Source organism: Mauremys mutica, chromosome 15 (assembly GCF_020497125.1).
Source record: "Mauremys mutica isolate MM-2020 ecotype Southern chromosome 15, ASM2049712v1, whole genome shotgun sequence".
Taxonomy (NCBI): domain Eukaryota; kingdom Metazoa; phylum Chordata; order Testudines; family Geoemydidae; genus Mauremys; species Mauremys mutica.
In genome coordinates, this window is record NC_059086.1 from 38,008,221 (window position 1) to 38,015,253 (window position 7,033).

Below are 7,033 nucleotides of genomic sequence, written 5' to 3' on the forward strand. Positions count from 1 at the left end.
CGGTCAATGTTGTGGAAGCAAGGAAAGAATTAATAAGGATTTGAAGGGGATTTTAATGCATGTTAGTCAGTTAGCAAGAGTCAGGCCATACTGTGACCCTTATGACGTGAGATTTGTAGAAGCAAGATAATGTAAGACAGAGTGAACTGTGTGAAAGTATTACGACCTTGCAATGTGCAGTCTTGCTTTTTCTAGTAAGATAGCAGAGAAGCTTATGTATAAACAAAATGTATTTGTTGCTTTTTACTGTCTCCATGAGTGTCTAAGCTTGTCCGTAACAAAGGTATAAAGGCTTGATGTAATTGTTTACCAGTTGAGAGACCTGTCCAGGACCCTGTGTCCTATGGCACTCTCTCCCTCCATTGTAATTACTGGAGAAATAAAAGTATTTGATTTTGCTGCACCCAAACAAAAAGCGAGAACTGAGTTTTTCTTCGACAATTTGGGGGCTCGTCCGGGATGGCAACGCCCACGGACCCACAGACGACTACTACGGATCATTCCCCTTCGAACCCCATGGCGCCACATGAGAGGTATGAGACCTTTTGAAATCTCTATTGGGGTATCGGAGGAGGACTTTCCGTGAAGACGTCTGTCTCTGTTGGGCTCACGCCATCTGAACTTATTGACTGTGCAGCAGGATCAGATGCAAAGTGGTATTGGGGAGAGGCCCCAATAAGGTTAGTTTATAGCAGTACTGGGAACTGCTGAGTTGGCCAAGGAAATGCATAAGGTAATGCATAGGTAAATGCATTAGAATGCACCGGTGCTGAGGGGTTTTTACCGCCTCAAGAGGGGTTGTCATACCGCCTCATGGTATTGGTCCGGACCAGGTAAAGATGCATCGTGGTTAAAGAGATAAAAAGGAAAAAAAAAATTTTTAAAAAGAGATAAAAAGGAAGAAAAAGAGGCCTTGGTGTGTGTGTGTGTACACCAGTGTGAGTGGCTGCCCTGGCTAGCCCGGTAACTAGTGGATCTTTAGGAGATCCGACCCACGGTGGGCTGACTCAGCCTGGCATAGTCCGGCGAGGAAGCTGCCTGGGTCTAGGGGTGTGTGAACCCATCTTCCCTCCCCTTTCCCTTCCGTGTGGGCTACTGATAGTCTGATCATCCCCTTAGTAGAAAATGGGTAAGGGACAGTCTAAATATTCCACCTTACCCCCTAAGGGTACCCCAGCATATTACATGTACGTACATTATGGTCCTAAAACCTGCAGGTATTTAAATGATTGGAATCTGTACACGCGTGAAAATTCATTTAAACAATGCCCATTAGAAGGCACCTTCAATCTAGATAAGATCATATATCTAAGAGGAGCTTTTAATCACCAAAGGAAAGCCTCTGACACGGTGTGAGCAATTTGTCTAGGAACGGGTTAATTTGAAATTCGGCTTCACCCAGAGATAAGAGAAGTTGTTTTGTGTTCAAGGTCGAGAATCAGTGCGGACTATGCTAAGTGCAAAGGCTGTACAAGTTACAGAATTGGAATTATATTTGCAAAGCTTAACTTCCCAGTGAGACATGTGTGAGTATTGAAGTGGTTTAAGGCTTGGGGCATTCATGTTTTTCCTGTGTGAGGTGGGAGCATTCCCAATACTCTCCATTGTTGTTTTATTATTTTTAATGAAGCTTTAAAATTTGATTATATGCTCTGTCAGTCTGATCACCTGACATGAGGGATAAATTAGTACCAGGAATTTGTCACAGTTTGGTGAGCACTTAATAATGGGTGGGTCTCTGGGTAGACCCCCAAAGGGGTCTGGATTATGTGTTAAGTGAATGGCCATGTATTTTTGCCCAGGTGGCAAGCCTTACTAGGGAGGACTCAGGTAGTCTTGTGAGTAGAAATGTTTTGGGGAAAAGACCAGTAGGGTGGGGCTAGTTGAGAAGCTCACCATCCTAGCTAAACTGGTAGTGGAGCAAATTGGTGCAAAATGGAAGGGACGGCTCAGCGAGAAAAAAAAGGATTGGGCCCAGGCGAGCAGGCAACAGACAGAGTGATTGGGAAACAGGTTGGAAACTTTTGAGGGTGTAGTGGAAAAAAGGAGTAAGTGAATATAAGCATGAGGATTTCAAATACTCAAGAGGATATTTGGAATGGTGATTTGAATTGGTAAAGTGGCTGTTGGAAGGGAAAAGCGAGTGATTTTTAAGAGAACAGTTTTGGTGTCTTTGAAATGTTTGTAAATAAATTCAGGCAAATAAATTTATTAGATTGTAATAATTTGGCTGTGACCGATGTTGTTATATCAATTGCAGACTGTATACAGTGCTATGTAATGAAAATTTTATTAGGCTCTACAGGCACTATAAGTGGTGATGTTTTCTTTCAGTGTTTAAAAGCAGGAATTAAAAGTATAAAAAGCAAGCCAGAAAGAATCTGTGTTACTGCAAATTAACTAACTGATAAGGTAGAGGCCGCTGAAACCAGAGCTGTCTGAGAAACACATACGAGAAATATGGGGTAATTCCTCTGTTTTGCCTGAAGTCAACAAGAGTATTTGTATGTTTTAAGTAATGCTTGACTGCCCAGAAGGGGTAGACCTATTTTGTCTTTCAGATAATCAAAGAAAACTAATGCCAGCTGCGCTGCATTCACCGTACCATGATTTACTGGCACAGTAAAAATTATGTTGTGTGTTCTATGTTCTGTCTTGTGGTGTTTGTCTAGTGGCCAAAATTGTTGTGTTTATTATTTTCATGAGATGGTCTGATTTGAAATCAAGCGAAAATGTTGCATTGAAATGCAGATACTTGTTTTGTTCAACTTAGCATACAAAGTGTTTGGTTACATCAGAAAAATGTGATACACTAAAGTCTAATACATTTTCTTAAGTAAGAGAAAGAAACTACATTGGTCAAATCTTTTAATTTACAGTGGTTATTAAAATTTGCATACTGTCAGTCTTTGGAAGCAATGACATGAAAAGTTAACCCACTCCCCATATTGTACAAGGGATCCTTCTGGCTACCTCAGACTTTTAGCCAGAGGGCTGGGGATGGTGGATAGCTATTGGACTAGAAGTTATATTTAGTGAACTTCTCCAAGTGGGTGTGCTTGTCCTGGCTTGTTATTCCAAAGTTTTGTAATAAGGTTATTTTAGTGAAAGGGTATATGTGGCATACATTGACTGATAAGATTTATGTACTGTATACCAGTACTGTTTATGTGTTCATGGTATGAAAAGGTGTATAATTGAAGAGTAAACGTTTCCTTTGTAGGTTAAATGAACAAATAAAAAAAAAAAAAAAAAGAGAATGGCTAACATGCGCTGGCCCCAGTCAAGGACACCGCTTGGCTGCCTACCAAGGGAAGGGGGGGGGGGAATGGTTGCTGCAGTTACACGAGATTGGTGTGCAGCGGCCAGCCCTCTCTCCTCCTTGAGGACCTTTTGTAAATATTCAGATTGATTTTATTTAAATGTCTAAATGTTGTGGTTATGAATATGTATTAGTTTTAGTTGATGTATTTACCACTTGGGTTGAAGCTTTTCCCTGCAGGATAGTAGATGTCTTTGCTTACAGATTTTGTACCACGTTTTGGCATCCCTGTGACTATCAACAGTGATTGTGGAACTCACTTTACTGGACACTTTACTGGACTGTAAAGGAGTTATGTACAGTTTTGCAGATCCAACACAACTTTCACTGCCCTCATCATCCACAATCTGCTGGGACAGTGGAACCCCAGAACAGGACTTAAAAAAATAAACTGGCCAAGATTTGTGCTGAGACACACTTAAAGTGGCCAGATGCCCTTCCTTTGGCACTGATGTGTATGAGAGCCATTCCCAATCGACAGACAGGACTCAGCCCTCATGCAGTTTTGACAGGACGCCCAATGTGACTACCAACTGCATCCCCACTAACCCCAGCTCAGATGGACATTCATTTGCTGGATAACATAATGCTTAAGTATTGTCAGGCACTAATGCAATGTGTTAAGTCTTTTTATACACAGGTGAAGGAAGCACTACCGAAGGATCCTGTGCAACCTTGCCAATCGTTGGGACCAGGAGCCTGGGTCTACATAAAGATCCATCAACGAAGGACTGCCTTGGCTCCACGCTGGAAAGGCCCTTTCCAAGTCCTGCTGACTACCAACACCGTTGTGCAGTGCCACAGACTGACTGCTTGGACCCAGGATTCTCACTGCAAAAAAAGACCCCTCCGCATCAGGAGAATTTTCCTACTGATGATTACCCTATTCTTTCTTCTAGTTCCACTGTGCTTCTGGACAGCAGGAAAAAGGGCAAGGTGCCAAACTGGCAACCTCTCCCTTGTCCACTGACAGACCAATTGTGCCTTTAGACTTTTCTAGAAAAAGCAAAGCCATTACAGGGTGATATGTGCTGGAAACCTCTCCCCTGTAGGATGCTAAACCACGATTGTTTTGGGAAAGAAGAAGAAACACTCGCTCCACTGACATTGCCAAAGTCCAGGAATTCCTGACTAAAAGGACATGGAGAACTGACCCTGGTGAAGAAACAAAGAATTGTGCACTGGGAGGCAGAAATTTGTGGGACCCATGATTGGGAATGTGGTATTAATTGGATTTTGGGGTTTAATCTACAGGCTGTGCCCTGTGTTTTGGATAAATCCTTCAGTATGTATTGCCCTCCCTAATTGGATTTTAAATGACATTGCCCTTATCCAGTTTTCAAATCACTTCTACATACCCAGATTGCTCACAAGGGGCTGCCATTAGATTAGCACAACAGAGGGCCTGGGTTATTTCCTCTGGAAAGAAAGGGAATTGAGCAGATCCCTGTGGGCTAGGGCCAATATCTTAAAAGCCAAGAACATGATAAGAAATTGGGCCAACTAGAAAAGGCTACTAGCCTTATTCTTGAAACTCAGCTATCTTACGTACAGGCTGGAGTTGGTGAGTTACATGTCATTTCAGCCCTTAGTTCTATGACCCAGAAGTTACTGACAGAGATGGTATTGAATACCACTGAGGCTGGGAAGGTATTGCAGTGGGATCTAGACCAGACTTGGCCCACTGCCCTTACAGATGCATCAGGAGTACCATCTGATCTGTGGTCATGGAGACATACTTGGACACTTTCTGGATGGAAGTGGGGACATTCAGAGTGCTCCTTCCAAGCGTATGGACCGGTTAGGGTGGGTGTGGGTTCCCACATACCGAATCCTGCTGGGTCCATGGGGAGGATGCATGTGGAACTGAATTATTTGCCGAGCCATCTGCGAAATTAGACCACCTGGTATACCTACCTGATTTCTAGACAGTACCCCTAGAATAACACCTGATGAGATATACATATTGATCTTACCACTGCTGCAGGCAATTATATCATTTACTGGCCTGCAGATAGATTGCAGATAGAATGTTGTTAGTAGCTCTTAGATTTCAGGTATATTTTGATTGGACTAGGATAGTGCCTGATCGGTTTCAAAAAATTTGCTTTCATTGTTACAGAGGTTCGAAGAATCTCTGCATTGCAAGGGCAAATTCACATGCTTTAGAATATATATTAAGCTGAAAGGAATGCCTTTTATACAGCTTATAGAGTGTTTACTTTATGTACTAGGTGTGATGTTTTATGCTTTGTGATCAAAATTGTACGACAGCCCCGTTATATTATTCCTATGAGAATGTTATTGTTTCTTGTGTTGTTAGTTTAGGATTATGTTATTGTTGTTGTTTTTGAAAAAACATAATTATAGTAATAATACCTTTTCTGATCATGCTAATCATGCATTGTCATTACATCCCTTGACAACCCCTCAGGTTGACATATCTGCTGTAGAATCTAAACTCCATGGTTTAATGCGAATTGAGATTTGAAATTGTTTGTTGTACTAGAAGTACAAAAGGGGGGAGTGTGGAAGCAAGGAAAGAATTAATAAGGATTTGAAGAGGATTTTAATGCATGTTAGTCAGTTAGCAAGAGTCAGGCCATACTGTGACCCTTATGACGTGAGATTTGTAGAAGCAAGATAATGTAAGACAGAGTGAACTGTGTGAAAGTATTACGACCTTGCAATGTGCAGTCTTGCTTTTTCTAGTAAGATAGCAGAGAAGCTTATGTATAAACAAAATGTATTTGTTGCTTTTTACTGTCTCCATGAGTGTCTAAGCTTGTCCGTAACAAAGGTATAAAGGCTTGATGTAATTGTTTACCAGTTGAGAGACCTGTCCAGGACCCTGTGTCCTATGGCACTCTCTCCCTCCATTGTAATTACTGGAGAAATAAAAGTATTTGATTTTGCTGCACCCAAACAAAAAGCGAGAACTGAGTTTTTCTTCGACAATGTCAAACTCATCCTGATTGAAATCCTGAGTGATCTGAGTGAGGTGAATGGAGTTGATGGGGAATGGCGTCTGGTGAATGGAGTTGATGACAAGAAAATAAGCTATTGCAATTTGGAATTTGCCAACCGGGAAAAGACTATCGACGAGATGCTGAGCCACTTCAGAAGCTCTGATGCCCTGGAAAAAGCTGGGAGATCCTGGAAGCCGTACCTAGGAAAGATCTCGCTGACAAGCTCATGAAGAAAATTGAAGTCACACTGCATAAAGTCTTGGATGAGCTGAGTGAGCTCGGGAACGCCGTATGCCGCATGCTTTGAAAACTGCAGTCGAGGCGTCTCCTCTGAGCTGAGCTGTGACTCAAGGGGCATTATAAGAAAGCCCGGACCAGGCGTCCATCTCATCCGATCTCTGACCATTCCAGTGGCCGCTATCAGAGGAACATAAAAACTGCCCCTTTCCTTCGACTTAAATTAAACCAAGGCAGCTGCCTTGAAGCCAAAATAAGTGCCCAAGTGGTTTCTTTAAACCCGTGCAAGTTTTATCACTCTCTGTGCGGCTCCCTCCCGACTGCGTCCTTGTCTCTTCAGCGTCACTCTTGCTCCCAGGCCGTCTTCTGAGTGTCCCACATTTTCTCTCCTAAGTTGCCTCTTTTTTCTTCCAGTCCCTTCTTAACACCCACTTCTGTCCCGACACCCCTCTCCCATGCTGGCGGTATCCTCACTGGCTGGCGTTTGGTCGGTAACGCCACATTT